Genomic DNA, 17,441 nt, shown 5'->3' on the forward strand with positions numbered 1-17,441 from the left:
CAGATGGAATTTACAGCTGTGAGAACAACCTGCCATAGAAAAAACAGTTTTTGTTGAAGTCCTGACTAACGATTCAATCCTGGGGGAACAGGGTGGAGAACTGGATGGAAAGACAGAAGTACACCTGTGTTTCTCCTGGACTGTCCAGGGCAAGTCACCACATGCTAGGAAAACGGGAAGGTGGGGGAAGGAAATACCTTCCTTCCTCACTCAGCCTCTGGGCACAGTTATCCCACACACCTTTCCTCTTGTGCCACATACTACTGCTCATGTAGGTGCCTTCATGCTGGTCTGTGTTTACTCTTAATACCACTTTTAGCCAAAATCATGATGTTAGCTAAAGAAACTTGGAACCAGGCTGCAGACCAAGCAATGTTCTTTCCCTTGATTTTTTTTTCAGTTTAGAATGATATTTGGGCAAGACTCTGCCCATACCTGAGGAAAGTGGTATGGGCAAGATACTAGCAACAATCCTAAACTCTTGAGTCACCAACAATTTTAGTCTCTCAAGGGGAAGGTAGAGACCAAGCTATGACACTACCTTGAAGGATACTGGCCTTCAGCAGAAGGAAGAGGATGGGACCTGCACTGTGCTGCTGAGGCCAGGCCACACTGACTCCCAGCAGCTTGGGTAGAAAGCTTTATTCAACAAGCAGGAAATAAATCCTGCAACCTTCTGCAGTGTACTGCTAAAGCTACAGCAAAGGGTGCTGATTGATGGAGTGACAAAGAGCTGGGATCCACCTCCTCAATTAAAGCAAAAGTTCATCTCTCCAGGGACAGATTTTGAAATTAGAGCTGCTTAAGGGAAAGCCAGTCTAGTGCGTCTTTCATTCCACTGCATTTTTGTCTGAAGCAAGGGATGCATTTCACTTCACCAACTGTTCACTTTTTTGCTTGGTTGCACTCTGGCTGCTTGTAAGTGAACTCTTCTTACCACATGTGCCTTGTATGTTCTATTAAAGACACAAATTGTCTGGTTTCAGTGAGGCTGGATGAAAATAAAAGAAGGACAACTGGCAGGGTCTGTTTCTTAATAAGTGTCATGTATTCAGCTCAAGTGAAAACGATTTAAATACAGCAAGTCCCCTCTCCATCAAACAAGAGCATTTTCTGGGCAACTGTCTACCAGGAGAGAGTTCAGGAATTCAGCAACAGGGTTATTCACCAACTGATGGGACATGCATAATTTGCTACTCCTTGTCTGTAACTGCACCAGGAAAAGGTATTAAAATTTGTTCAGAAAAAAAAGTCTGTGTTGCATCACGTAGCTACGCACATTACAAGGTTACACTGCATCATTGCAATAAAATCCCATGTGATGGAGCTTATTTTGGAAACAATTTTACCATGAGATATAAAAAGAAATTTAAACCAGTAGAAATAAGCTGAGTGGTATGAGTTATTTGTAGACAGATGATCCAGCTCAACATTTACCTTTTCAAAAAGCACTTACTGATTAACAACTTGGTGACTGATCCTTCAAATGCTGGCATAACTAGCTCAGAAGAGTAGGCTTCCCATCTTTCTAGACTCCTGGCTAGACTTTTTGTGGGACTAAATTCTGCCCAAGTGTGCATGGTCAAGCCCTCCATCCTTTCACTACACAGTGAGATGCAGATCGTTATCTGAATTTTACAGATAAAGAAATCATACTCCAGAGCTGCGTCCCAAATGGAGAATGAAAACTCTCTTACTAAATTACAGAAGAATCAGACCCTGCTTAATCTGCCCATCATGGTGAACTGGAATTCAGTATTGGAATTAAGGTTGGAATTGAGTTTTTCTCTGTTCTCTTCTGTGAGCTAAGAGTCTATTTCCAGAAAAACCTTTGGACCAAATCTTCTCTAGTAAGGTCAAATTGCAGTTTGATGGCTCAGAGGTTGCCTGAGCTAAGTTGATATTACTGATTAAAACTGTACTGGGAAAAAATAATAAAACTGTCACATTCATGTTCAGAAGAAATAAGCACAGTAAAAATATAAGTAAAAAGTATTTTTTTTTTTAGCATTATCCATTCAATTTCACTATCCTTGTTCACTGTGTAGGCTACAGTTTGGTTTTCTTTTTCTTGCTTTCTGGTTGAGAACCAGTATTCTCTGTTATTTGGTGTTACATGCCTACTAGTAATGCCCGCTCATCTGGGACTTCTGGAACTGGTCACAGTACAGGTATGCCTACTTTTAAGTTTTGCACAAAGAAAACATATTTTTAAGGTAGGGGAGGATATTTCATGTTGCATAAACTAAATGCAAGCTGTTCTAAATTTAGTGGTACTGGGAAAACATCTCACATGGAGACAATCAAAGTGTCAATATTAATTCTACACTACAGTGGACCAGCAGTAGAAATTATGTTTTGTACACAATTCTCATCAGGTATTTCTTTTGTTCTGAGTATACAGAAAGGGTCAGAGTTGCCTTCCCTCTTTTGGCACGAAGCTATTAGATGTCTGGAAGAGAAAGTCTCTAAATGCTGAAGTACTGTTTATCTAACCTACAAAGAATTGCCTGCTTATTCTTAAAAGACAGGGAAGAAAAAAGGAAAATGGAAAAAAAGAGTAGGATAGGATAGGGCTTTCCTGTTATATTGGATATTTGAATCAAGAGCATGAAGAAATAACAATGCTTTTCATATCTCCTAATACATCGGATACTACTGGTATGTTTTTTATCCAAACCTTAATGCTATTATATGAGTCAAATATTGTTTGGAATATTTTTCCATAGGTGAGGGACACTTTGGAATGAGCAGCAATTTCTGGGATTTTGATCCAGCTCTTTAACTCATTTAGGGGTGTATCAACATCCCTCTTTCTTTCCTCTTAACCTCCATTTCCTCACCCCCAACTCTCAGAAAAATCAGAGAGGAAGAAATAGTTCAGGCTGTTAAGGCCCTCAGGTCTAAGCTGATAACTGGGCATTTAATTAGATTCTTTTCAGGCGACCAAACTGCTTTGCCAGTTAGGGGAGATCTCCTTGTACAGCAAAGTATTAAAATGATAAAGCTCAAATTAATATAAAGAATTATTTATATTGCTCATCTGATTTAGTTTGCTATTTTATTTAGGAAAGCATGAGAAAGCTCGGTTTTAATTTGAACTAACCTTTCCCTATGTCTCTCTTTGATTCTGTTACAAAGCAAGCAAGCAGCTTTGGGCCCACATATCAAAAAAGGACCAGACTTCATTCTGAACCTACCTTTCTCTCCTTCCCACTTTCTCTGCAGGTACTAAGACTTCACACTGAGCTGAACAAACAGCTGTTGGGATTTCTACATTAAAAGTTCTTTGTTTGTGGATAAGAGAGTAATGAGGGCCAATTAGTTATTCTTTCTCTATCAGTTACATATTTGGGGGTTGGCTTTCTTTCCCCGAATTCTAAATGCCACTGTTAACACATTTATTCCAACCCTCAGTCAAACCTAATTCCACACTGAAGTAAAGATACCATTTCCCACCATGCTAGCAGTTGAGGAGTGGTGCCAAAGAACACAGCAAAATTCTGAACTTCAAATAAAAAGGGAAAAAAGGGAAAAACATCAGAGTTGAAGAAACAGGGAAGAATTGGCTAAAAAGAAATGTAACAGACAGATAAAGATTGGTTGGGGAAGGAGAACAGATGTAGTAGCAACAATAAACAAGAAAGGAGGTAGCCTGAAAAGGTGGACAGAAGAGAAGTGGTGAGCAGAAGCAGGACAAGGGCATGAATCCTGTGTGAAAAGGCACAGAAAAGTCTCAATTTAACCCTCATTCAAAGTTTACTGAAGAAATGCAAAGTAACATACATTTCCAGGCAGAGATTGGGTAATTTAGTGCAGCTCCTATGGCAATAATAATAGATATATTTTTACATCCAAATGTCTCAAGCCAACAAAGTTACCGCTATATCATTAAGAACAATAAGCAATTAAAAAGAAGAACAGGTTACAGATATATAGCATCAAACTAGAAAAAAAACCCAGGACCATTATGAGAAAAATAAAAGTATAGGCTGTCAGGTAAGTATATAGCCTCTCCAGATAAAAGTTATAGAGCTGGAGAAAAATGTGGCCTGACATTAAATGACTATGAGGTGATTAACACGAGTGAGAAACCAAAAAGCACTTGTAATGCTCAGAGGAAATCTGAAATTTGATATGAAAGACATGCCTGTAACAGCAAGAGATAGGTGGCTGACCGTTGTAAGACATTAGCCTTTTACTAAGACATACTCTAATAAATAACTTACAAGACTGCATTTGTTGGCTGAAATATTCTCCAAAAGGCCCACTGAGTTTTCATTGTGTGTGTCAGTTCATTTCAAAAAGAAGAGGTAGGAAAAAACAGAGGAACTCAGGAAGAAAGGGAGGCGAACCCAGTCCAAACCTACATGTAGCACTATGTGTACAGGAACAAGATGCCTAGCAGTCACTGAAACCAAATTTATTTAAGCCATGCGCTGCAGAATGGGCAGAAGGGGTTAAACCCATGAGATTTCACTGAGTGTATGGCTGGAAGTCTGCACTGGGCAGTTTCCCCTCAGAGGGTTTCTCTGTTACGAGGAAAGTGAGTATTTAAATTTTTCTTTTTTTTAATGAACACTGAGATTTTGATGCAGCACTGTCATTTTGGGGGCTCAGGTTGAAAAAGAAGGACTGAACATTGTGAGACTTGTGATCAAATTGTGAAACTGTGAAACCTAATTTACCCAGATGAAATGGGCGACACAAAATTAATTCAGATAAATGAGGATTTTGAATAAGCAAGGGACTATTTAGTGCTTTTAACACACATCCTGGGACACAACCTCATTACAGATCAGGAGTGTTGTGCTGTGAGTTTGTGTCAGAGTGGAAGTGTCACTGACACAACAAATAAAACCAAAAATATCCTACTCCCTGATCGCTTATTTTGTGTTTCCATACACACGCTACACGAGCCTGAAGAATAATTAACACTGCTGAGAAGAAGCAGCAACAGTGGATGAGTCTCACTACAGCAGACCTCTCATCATAGCAGAAATACAAATGTACTAGTTATCGTAACTGTGTTATGTTAAGTAGACCTTTGCCCCACATTATTGTAAGTTAGAGGAGGGAAAAGGGAAAAGGAAGATGATATCAGCATTCTTGATGATATTTTATTTATCCACACATACTGTTGACACAGTTGAAGAATAAGCAGAAGAATGGAAGGAGACACACAAAACACTTGCAGACACAGATGATTTTTTTTACATTTTGTCAGGGACAAAAAGACTGCCAGTGAAAACAGCCATCCCTTTTAAAGTGCAATTTCAGGCATTAACGCCCACAAAAAAAAGGAAAAAAAACCCAACCAAACCTGGAAGTATTTCTACAGCTATCTTGTGGAGTTATAAAGATGTTGTGGACATTTTTGTTGTGGGAAAATCATTAATTTTTTAACTTTATGAAACAATTTGACCAAGACCTGAGCAGGTTCATTTAAGCTATCATTTAAACATCATATACTCTGACTTTGTAATAAAGGCCAGCTCCACAGGATTTTGTTTTCATCATCAACCTCTTAATGATATTAAGAAATAAAAGCATTTTTTAGCAGAATGGTACAAGATGTGCATTTAACTTGCCTTGTCTTTTTTTTTTTTTTAAAAGAGAAAGCTGCAGGGCCATCGTTTGGAGACCCTGATGCTGTTTGAAACAAAGCATCTTCATCAGAAACCTCACAGGCAGCAAGTTTCTCTACTAACTCGGCATGTTATGCTTACTTGTCAGTCTTTCTCCAAACAAAGTGGGGAAAACAAGTATACGAGATGCAAACATGTAAAGCAGATAGAATATATCCCCCAGCCCCTTCAATTGCTTCCTTCACCTCACTCAAGAAGCAATTTTAAATGTATTAAACCTGGAGGTGAGCAGAGGGATTTAACACTAGGCAGGATTTGAACAACAGAAAATAAGGTCAAGGAGGAGTATTACCCCTCTAGTCATATTTGGAAAAATAGGAGCATTTTATATGTAAAATAAAAAAAAAGGGGCAAACTCACTTGCTGTGCTGTGCATCACTCTGACCAGCAAGAGCCCACTGTTAAATTTTGCAATGCATTGTCCTAAGTGAAGCATGCAGATTTTGATCCTGTGACACTTTCACAAATAAGCAACATATTTTGTTGATGTTCATTTCTGTTTGATTGCTGGACTTGATAAATGACATGGCAGCAGAGAAGAAGAAAAATTGCTGTGTTAAATCCTTGAAAATTATACAGCAGAAAAGGTGGGCAGCCTCTGTAGTTCAGCTGGGCACCAGAAGCCAAAGATCAGAACTGGAAATAATAGCTGACGAGGAATACCCGCAGAGCAGCAAGGAAACTGAGGTGGGGCAACTGAACTGAAAGCCATATTTGCAAGCCATCTATCCACCTCCTTCTCTTTCCAACATTTTATCTATGTGACTGACACACCCTTTCTCTCCCCCACCCCCAAAAAATTCACAGACAAACCTGCTATGAAGAGAAAAAAAAAAAAGAACAAAGAAAACCCCCTCGAAGATGAACTCTAACGAATAGAAAGTTGGCTGATATACCAAAATACCAGCATTTCTCAGAAAATAAACCACTCGGAAGGTCTCAGTAAAAAGTGAGAATAGCAGGAAAAGCCCAAATTAAAGTGTTTCTTTGCCTTTAATTCACTGTGTTGTTAAGATATTACTTCATGTATAGTACATTATCTTTGAATGCCACATTCTGTACCCTTTGTGCCTGAGTCACAACTCTGTCACGTCATGGTAAGTCAACTACACCTGCCAAACAACATGTATCACTGTTAATTCCATGAAAGGCCCTCCTGAAAGAAGTGCAATGTTGCATGGCCAAGGTTTCAGGGATATCTCTTCCCAGCAGTGCAAAACAAATCCATGTTGGAAGAGAAGAGTTTGCTAACAATCCTGAACATGTGTTTGCTTTTGTGTTAGAGAAACAGTGGAAATCTAGCTAACACTGCTAGTAACACTGCAATGGTTTCAAGCATGAAGAAAATAGAGTATGATGCAACTCTTATAGGGTTCACGCAACAAGAAACAAATGTCCCTTCTTAGGTGATTTTATTTCTGATAATAAGAAGAGTGCACATGGAGGGCTGACTGATTTCAGCCTGGTGAACACCAATGGAGCACACAGCTTTACACGTTGAATAAGCTGTATGTTTTGCAGTGTATTTTTTAAGATGCCATGATGCATCAATGATACAGGCAAAAGCAGCTTGATTACTCAAACCTAGTGACTGCCACTGGAAGCCGGGTGTCCACTGCATTTACACACCTTTCAAAAGGATAATCCACCTCTCTTCAGTAGCACAGCAGAAGCAGTGTCCTTTTTTTCCCCTCTGCTCTGTGCCCATACATGTCATTCCCTCAAGCCCTCTCACTGCTTTCACCCAAATATAAATAAAAAGGAAGATCTCCTTCATTACATTTGCTTGCATTAATTGATGTTTTAAAAAGTCTGTTAAAAATAAAGCCCAGCAGTGACATTTTTCTTTGCTAAAGCACGGTAGCAGCACATTACAAACATTACAAAAAGGTCCCCTGGTAGGATTTTGAAGTTTCACTCTGGCAGTAAAATGCATCTACTGTATGTTCCCTGATTTATTTTTTATTTTTAAATTTTATTTATTTTTTTAATGCAGGATAGGTCACAAATGCAGAAAAACTCCCTGGCTCAGCAGCAGGATTGCAATAATGAACAAGAGAACTGGATGGGCACAGTGTATTTTTAGCATTTGTTCTATCCTGGTCAAATAAGTGATCGTGTTTACTGGTGGCAATGACGCTCACAGCTATTCAATCCCAGCGTGACATTTTCCCTATTGCTGCACCTCTCTTGCTCTTGCATGAGTTGGGTGGTTCTGAAGGATGCAACACTTTGTGCCCAGAGGTCCTTTTGACATTTTAGAACAATGCATTTATCGGGCTGCTGGTCTCCTGAGGTACAACCGGAGCAGCAGAAAATCTAAGGAACCATAGAACCCAGCCCACTCACCCATTCTCCAGGAAATCTCTCCCCATGCCAGCTGACATAGTGGTTTCTGGGAAAACAGTCTCAATCCAAGTAAAAGACTGCAGTGCTTTCAGGGAAGGTGAGTACAGATGCTAAATTAGCCCTGGCAGGGTTGCAAAAGTGGGGAAAAATAGAAACAAAGGGGTCAATTGTTTTCATGTCTCTGGTGTTGCCTACCAGGATAAATATAGCCTCTCTTCTCTTGCCTCTCTCTGTACTTAGGGCTTTGTAAAATGCCCTGAGAATCAGGCCCCTAATCCTGCTGCTTGCATAAACTTTGCCAAATCCTTAATGTCCAGTCAGTTGAGTCTCCTTAAAAATGTATTTTTCTAGACCATCTGAAGATATCTGAGAGCAAAGGAGATGTGGGTGAGTAAGTGATTTGCTGACTGTAACCTGTCTGAGTTTGAAGAAATGAGAAGAATAGCAGAATATAGAGTCACCTGGCCTTTTTACCCATTCCCCACAGCTCACACTACATTCCAGGCAGGTGGCCCTAGCCCAGAGAACCTCTCTGTGTGAGGACAAGCAGCCAGGAAAGAATGTGACTGGGAATATTGAATAAGGCACACATATTTGTGCCCTTTTTTCTGAAACAAACAGTCACTCCAGGCAAGCATGGCAGAACTAAAATGTTGAAGAGGACACAAAGGTGGACAAGGTAGAGCTGTGCAGGGGTCCTGACAGCATTTCTTCAAAGCACAAGAGCCCTGTGACAAAGATAATGGGATGTTGGCTGTGACTCCAGAAATAGGTGTTCAAAGCTGTAAGCATTAGAGGAGCACAGAGGCAGGGATAAAGGAATCTCAACAAGGGAGCATAAGCAGGGTTAGATAGAAATCTTTGAAAATGATCACAGGATGCTTATACTTGATAAAGGGGTAAAAGTAACACAAATAAATGTAAGTAAACCACATTAAATCAGTATCCAAAACCAGCTTGGTGGCTGCAGTTTTCTAGTCTGAGGAAAGACAGCATGGTTACAGTGAAATATAACTTGGCTTCTAATAAGAGAACTGGCTTTAGAGGTGGAAAGAAATGGAGAGATCTTTGAGATGATGAGAAGCAAAAAGCAGTGGGATTTAGAGATGGGAATGGCTGGATTAACACAGCAAAAAGGAGCCAAAAATAACAGTGGAGGAATATTGAGAGAGAACATTACTGACAGGTGTCTGCTAGTTATAATTATATATCTCTTAATGCCAGTGTTATATTAGACTCTATCTTAACACAGATATTATTTCTGTCTTTGAAGCTCCTAATCAAAAGAGAAGAAGAAATACTTTCTCTCTTTTACAGGACTTAACAATCAAGCAGTAAATGAAGTGCGCTGCAGAGAGAGAAGCTGTAAAAGCAGCAATATGGATACATGTGTATTAATAAAAGATACATGCATATGCATTTCAAATTGCATACAGAAATGATGCTTGAACTGCTACTTAAGCAGGATTACTCCTGAAACTGTAGCTGGAGCAAGTCTCTAATATCAACCTGAATGAGGAGGAGTAGGCATTTTTCCCCTGATCCCAGCCTAATGGGGCTGCACGGGAGAAGAAGAGGTGATTTTATGTGAAGCTGGCGAATACTTTTTTTTTGTAGGAGACTGCAGTCATCTTGATTGTTGTGTTTTACCAGCAAAATAACTGCAGCTGCAACCAGCTACAATTAGGTACTCAGTAATGTGTTAACAGGTAGCTGTGCACACAAAAATGAAATCCAGTCAAGGCAGGCTGAACTTTGATCCTCAACCTATCTTTTACAAAGCAGCACCAAGGGACTGTGTTTTTTTTCTTAGCAGCTTTCATACTGATACTATCACAACAATTAGTGCTTTTGAGACATGCTGGTGGGATTGACAGCTGGCTGATGACACAGCACAGCCTGGAGACTGCCATTAGATCATCACTATTGACAGGTTATCTGCTCATTCCTCACAAGTGAAAAGTTATTCCGTCTTTTGGCAATTGCAACTTACTTTTTTTTTTTTTTAAATGAAAATAAAATTTTGTTTTATTCACACCCAAACTAATAACACAACTGCCCCCAAAATGTGTTTCACAAGGGGCAATCCCGACGTTTTACTGCCATCATTACAGACATCCTGCAAATATTTTTAAGGCAGATTTTCTCATCACCATATGCAAAAAAAATGCTGGAAGAGAATTTTCATTAATCCTTTTAACTGCCGTGTAAGCTGTGGAAAAGTGAGTGTGGGCACACATAAGCACATATGTGTATTTGTTTCCATGTCAAATTCACAAATCTGAGCCAAGTTGCAAGGAACTGTGGTAAAGACCAGTAATTGTAGCAAAAGGAGAGCATCCCAGCTGAACAGGAGAAGATGAACACAAGTTACCCAGGACTAAAAACTAGCAAACCATTCTGCATGCATCAGAAAGTAAGAAATAGTTGCTTTCCCCAGATTTGTGTTTCCCAGTTGATTGACTGTGTCCAGGAATGAGCATGCATGGTCTCTCCCAGGTCCTATTTTTCTGTTCTCTTCTACAGAATCTGTAATGCTTAGAAAGGGCTGAATCTCAGCACATAACTTTTCCTGTCTGGGAACATCGTACAGATTATTGTCTTCCACTCAATTGCATTCTCACACAGTCTAGAAGTACATCTGTCTTTGAGCCCTCTCTCCTTCTGTGACATGAACAAATAGGGAAGACTGGCACTCAGACAGACATGTACTGTGGCCATGTGACTACTTCATAACGTGGTATCCTGAAGAAACAGGGCTTCATACATACTCTGAGCTTTCTGGCTTTATTAGTAATATAAACAATAGCATTCTAAATATATATCATTTAGTTACTCATCACTTGGCATTAGGTGTGGGGAAGAAAAACCTCTGCTGTCTCAGGTGCCCCAAGGACTGTCATTCTATTGCCACCTGCTACAAGTCCCAGGCAGTGCTGAGCAGCCTGGCTGATCCCAGGTGGCCCCAGCACTCCTCCCCATGCCTCACTTCACAGCACAGGGGGAAAAAAACCCAAAACAGAGCATGTTTTTCACAGTCAGCCTGTCTGACATCCTTTGAGCTCACCTGCTATAAGACTTGGGATATGAAGTCACTGTTAGCAGGCCAGCATGCAGCAATCTACCCAGAAAGACAAGTGTTATTTCCTTTGCAAAGTGAGCACTCAGAGTGCAGGGCAGGGGCTTCTTTTTGCACATCTCTGTACTATCAGTGTGTGTTATTGTGGTGCTGGTACTGGACTCCACACAAAACTTCAGTAAATTCCCTGAACGCTGGTTTGCTTTTCCCTACCAATACAATAAGGGAAGCCAAACCAAGAGCTTCTTTCTGTACGCTCCAAAATGCCCCTTGATCACACTGAGCTCCCAATGGATAGCCAGCATCTCACATGTGACTGTGACACCCTGCTGAACAAGGCCCTCACAGCAGACTTTTGACTGCCTCTCTTGCTTTCCAGGAACTCAGAACATGGCTACCCATGATAGAAGAGCTGGGTTCCATCAAAACATTAAAAAGACAAAGGCCTAAAGCTGCAAAATGCTAAATCAAAACAGGCCATGGGCATTGGCCACTGCTATTGGTTATGGATATGAGGCACTGTTTCATGATAAATGCCTTGAGTAAAATCCCTTCAGTAGAATGAGACACTTCTTTCCATAGGGAGTGGCAGGGAGCTAGAAAAAGGCTAATGACATTCAAAAGTACTAAAAAAAATTCTCTATCTATCTATATGGATAAAGAAAAGTCTAATGCTTTCTAATTTGGAGAAAACATCTCATGGAAGACACTAGACAGTAGCTAAGGGCCTCTGACTGACGGCTCTTGGGTCTTCTCTGTACCTTTGATCTGCATTATGAAATGTTAATGTCCACCACGTCAGGACTTGTTACATAAATATACCCTTTCTCTAACTGCTCAGCTGCCCGTTGCAACTTCCATTCATATTATCCATTTATATTTAAATGCTGACTTGGAGCTTATACCCAGAAGCACTGACATTTTTTAACAGGAGCAGCTAAACTAGGGTAAACTGCTAAATATAATTTATTGATGATAAAGAGCTTGGTTCAGATTAAATTCCAGCAATTTAATAATGAACACATTCACATCCTGCATCCGGAATATGTATATGTATGTGTTTTCCCCTCCTCATTTAACTGGGAGAAGGGGGTCTCGGAATCTGTGATTTCCTGTTGATTAGATGTGAAGCAACCACAAGCACATATTTTTGATATCTCTATTAACAGACTGTTCATGTCTAACTGTAAAACTTGGTTGCACTTCTCTCAACATCTTTGCCCAAGACAGACCAGTAAACACAATTCCTCTCTCTATAATTAGCCTTTTCTCTAAGGGCCCTGAAGTAAGTCTGCATGCCGTAGATTTAATATCCAGTGCTATATCCATATGTGCTGCCCTTGCCTGGTCCCAGAGCATATAAACTCCCCTATTAGCAGCCTTGACTGCTTAATTATGCAGATTTTTTTTGTACCCGCCTGCCTGTAAAATTACTGTGTCTAACCTTTTTTTTCTCCCTCCTCTTTGCACCATGCTGGCCATTCTAATGAAATCGGCATAGGGGAAAGGGCCTGATTTGCAGTTATGGAGGCTGGATCGTACTGGCAATCTGTCCTTAGTGGGAGTTACAAAAGAAGTCAAATGCCTTCATCTGGTTCTCCCCTCTCATCCCCAAGGTGATTGAGTTCACTTCCTGATGCTTCCCAAGTTTTCCTCGGGCTGTCCAATCAGCGCATCCACCAGGGAGCCCAGCCTAGCTTGCAACAGTCTCCGTATCTAGTTACAGCCCCACCAGGGACAGTCAACTATCCACCCCCAAGCCTTCAGATGAAAACCTTTTCTAACAAGGCCGCCCAGCGCCAATGAAATAACACACATCTGCATATCCACTGGGTCCCATGTTTCTTGTGCTCATGGATTATGTATCTTGCAGCCTCTAATAAAGAAATGCAGTTCTTTGTTTAATGTTTATCTTGTGCTTGTTAAGCAAATGCTAATGTTGTATCAGAATGCTTTAGTGCTATTTGGGTTTTTGGTGATTTACTACAAGACAATCTGCTGTGAAGTAAATTTAGAGGGGAGGGGGAAGGAAAAAAAAATAACATTCTGGCTTAGAGGGAGCGAGAGAGAGAATGGTTTGACAGGGAAGGAGCAAGAGGCAGAGGGAAAGACGGAGAGCGCAACAGCTCCCAGTATGACTTCCCTAACCCCCGGCTGACGTGCCCACTTCATCACTAGCCAGTCCGATACCTGGAGGTACAGAATCAACCCACTATGATTTCCAAAAGGGATGTGATGATAACTTCCCCTTCAGTGATAAGGTAAACAGTGTCCTGAAGGGTAAACAAAAAATAAAAAAGCCCCTTTTGTTGTCTGCCTTTGTGCCCTGATGGTTAGCACTGTGCTGTGTTATTCACAGACCACAGGGAAGCCCTAGATTTAATTGTTCATGCCTGGCTCTGCTAGAAATAGGCAGAAGAGAATATGAGGTATTCAGAACCCCCTTCTTCAAATTATTTTTTCTTCCCTCCCCCCTTAGGGAGGGGAAGAGAGGAGATTTGGAAGCTGATGAACAAATGAATGTCCTCTATTTACCCTTTGGCAAGACAGAATATAGACATCCACAGTGCTAAGTGCTCCTGTTAGTCTCCATTCAATTCCTTCAACCCTGTTTTGAAAGAAGATATAAGTTCTGGAGTTCTGTTTATTTTTCTTCTACAAATGAATCAGGGTCAAAAAAATGCAGATCTCCAAAAAGAGGAGGCTTGAGTACTAACTAGAAATGCAGCTGCCCCCATACCCCCATTTTATGGCACAATATACTTTTTAGCAAACACCCTTTATCACAAAATCAGTTGATTTTAAGGACTGCTTGAAATAAGGTTGCACAAGGTTCCCCTGGTCAAACCAGAATTACAGCTTAAAACAATTTTGTGGATGAACAATTCTACACCTTCAACATGAGGGAAGCCCAAAAGATACCGATGGATTTCAGTATGGAGATATCTTCTGGAATCACAGAGGCATTGTGCTGTAAGGCAGTAAACTCCTGTCCATCCCTTTTGCACACACATGCATTCTGAGCATATGAATATCCCATGTATTGCTACTCTCCTGCTCTCTGAGCATACCTTGTACCCTGCTGTCCTACAGTGTGATAGTACGTGAATGCATCAAAATGCTACACCTACAGATGCATACAGTTACCAATTGGAAACACTCAACATTTTTAAATCTTACATTGTTTATTCTGAAAGAGGAAACTGGCACTAGAGTAAGCTGGTGCTCAGTTTTCTGATCTGAGAACAATGGACACTGAAAGTCTTCAATACAAAAAATGAAAAGTATGAGAAATGGTGAGGTGAAATTATGTGAGGTATTCTGCCTTGCCCCCTTTTTATGTGCCTTGATTTTCATTTCAACTAGTAAGAGGGACTCAATTTTTTGGACCCACTCAAACCTCCATGTTAGCTGCTGAAACTGCTGATAAAATATGCCTCTTCATAAACACTGGTTGGAAATTTTGATGCTATTTATTTACAAGGAGCTGAATTCTCATTTTGAACCTAAAATATACTATCATCAAATAGATATATCTAAGATCATATTTGCTCTATTAATTTAAAGTAGAGGAATCTGCCTCCCATTAGCTAGTGCAGCCCTCTAAGTGGTTTAAGAACACAAGCACCTTGTGTTTTTCTTTCACTGCCTTCTCCTTTTTCCCTGCTTTTCTTCATCTAAATGGAGTAAATTTTTATCTAAGTGGTATACTTAATTTTTTTTGTATTTGGGCTATTACTATATAAAGCCATTGTAAGCTCCACACACTCTGCTAATGCACCATTTATTACTAGATACAATTCAAGGTCTTGACTGTAATCTTTTAAAGCCCCTAATGACCCAGGGTTGGGCTGCATTTGAGACTTTCTCTCCATGTAGAGTCCACCAAGAAAATTGAGCTCAATAGGAACAGCAAACCTGACAGTGTTCCCATTTAAATCCTTTAGAACAAGGGAGCTTCTCCATAAGCTAACTGTAGAATCTGTATCTGACCTGCTGACTTCAGCCAACACTACACAACAGCATCATCACCATGAACTGGCTGCATGGAAACCCTGTCAGAGACTTCATTTCCCTCCTGCAGTCTCCATCAAAGCTACCTTTGGTAATCACTACAGCTGAGAACACTGCTCAGCATAAATTAAGAAAGAGGCTCAAGGACACAGTGAGTCTGTGGTATATATGCTTGGCCTCAAATACTGGAAATCTTCAACCTCCAGCCTGCGTTTGATAGACAATGGCTGTTATAAATAGGAGTTATGACCTAGTGACTAGCATTTGTGCACAGGTCCCCTTACTGCAATGGTAAAGTTGTCTTCACTAATCAGTCTGTGTTTTTCCAGTTTCCACACCAACTGATTCTTATTAGACATCACTAATGCACGTGCTCCTGATAGCCTGTAGTTTCCCCCTGTAGAGCTGGCCATGCTTTTAAACTGTGTGGTGTGATAGCAGCAGACATAGAGTGGGAGATGTGAGGTGCTCCTATGTTATATGCCTGTCTTTTTTTTTTTTCCCTTTTTTAAGGATCTGAGAGTTGTACAAAAGTTTCCCACAAGCATTTAAAAAGCATCTCTTAAAAGTCAAAACTAACTGCTATGGATCTAAGCAGAAAAACTGCATAGGTATCAAACTACAGTAGTGATGAAGCTATATCCTAAATACCCCTAAGTACCTGCTTGTCTATTTTGTGTTGACAGATCATATCATAGAATCATTGAAAATAGAGTTGGAAGGGACCTTAAAAGGTCACCTAGAGCATTCCCCTGCCTTAAGGCAGGATCAGCTATGTTGTACAATTTAGATGACCTCAAACTAACGAAGCAGAAAGGATGATGGCTAAAATGCCAGTGGATTAAGCCCAGTTCTGAATGTATTGATTACAAGGAAAAGAGCATTTGAAATCTGCTGTAACTGTGCAAGAGTCAAAGAAAACAGGTGGTTAACAAGCTGGTTAATCCAGGTTGTTTGCTTCAGGTGATGGAGTCAAGTGTTTCTGACTGTGAAGAATTATTTTCAGGATCTAGTCAGATCCAGACAGGTTTCTTGTGGCTGTGCAAGCTCTAAAGGATATAGGGGTGTTTGATAGCTACCTGTCAGAGTCAATTTGCAAGAGTCACCATGAATTCTTGAGTAATAGTCTCTTAGAATAATGAATCTTTTCTGCTTGAATTTCAGCCTGTGATGTTGCCCAAATTTCTGGAAGTGACAAGACACACAATAAAGCCTGAGAGTCAAATCCAAGTGTCTCCTACATGAGGAACTGCTGCTGTCAATGTAAGATACCAATGACCTAAATATGACAGAGGAGAGGGAGTCTGGGTTCAAAACTTGCCACCTTTGACATTTATCTTCAATTCTGGGACATTACTGAGGGAGGATTCATGGGATGATTCCCCCACACCCCAACCCAATGGGGTACAAAGGCCTTCACTGCAAGATTCTGCTCTGTCAACAGTGCTGTCAAGGTGCAAAGGGAGAACCAAGAGACATTTAAGAAAAGCAACATGAATCACACCATGTGCAGGTACCAGGGTAGACAGATCTGTAAACCTCCATCTCTCCTGATTTGAACTGGTAAAACTATTTTTTCTAAGCATCTCATAGGTACTGATGAACAGGGCAGAGATGCCAGGCTAAAGCTCCACCCAAATAAACCATGATAATTCTGCACTTTAAATAACAAGAAAAATGGTGTGTAAGTACACTGGCAAACAATTATAAAGGCTTACCTTCTCAACCTGTTTATTTGGAGAATAATTGTCTGTTTTAGGCATTCAGGTAATAGGGACTACTACGAGCTCTTCTCTACACTTTAGCTTAGCAGGAAGACTTACATTTTCACAAGCATATGAGCTGATAGAGATGCTATCTGCCTTTGCCCCAGAGGTAAGATATTTGTGCCTATGGGGCTTTCACTGCAGGCCCACACAGTAACTACAAGTATTGTAGTCTATAATCCTTGAAGAACTACAATGTCTAACTACTGATTTCTAGGTAAAATTCAGCATGTTGGTTTTAAGTTTTAAAGTCCTAGCTGGTTTGAACTGAGAGGTGGTATTTTTCTTCACAGAAAAGGTGGCAACTGTGGTCAGAGATGCTCAGTTCACCAGGACTATTCTGGCACAACCAGGTGAATACTCATGCCAGGAGTTTTTGTTCAGGGATTTTCAGATTTAGACTTTGTTATCCAAAGGAGTTCAACAGGACTGGAATCTGGTTGCTTTTGGAAATGGGCTTTGACAAGCTGGTTGGTAATTAGAAGGGTACATGTGGAATGTCTGTAGGAAAAGACTATCACTCAATAACATTCTGGAACTGGGAAATGTTTATGTGGTTTTGTTAAATATTTAGTAAACACTATT

At 40.3% G+C, this 17,441-nt stretch overlaps 1 protein-coding gene across 1 annotated transcript in view; it reads right to left on the reverse strand.

The window, feature by feature from the left end:
- Positions 1-17,441, reverse strand: part of ZNF521 (zinc finger protein 521) — a 229,360-nt gene that overhangs the window by 36,211 nt on the left and 175,708 nt on the right. The gene's annotated exons all lie outside the window — the stretch shown is intronic.

Source organism: Lichenostomus cassidix, chromosome 2 (assembly GCF_008360975.1).
Source record: "Lichenostomus cassidix isolate B80296 chromosome 2, HeHo_3.0, whole genome shotgun sequence".
Classification (NCBI taxonomy): Eukaryota; Metazoa; Chordata; class Aves; order Passeriformes; family Meliphagidae; genus Lichenostomus; species Lichenostomus cassidix.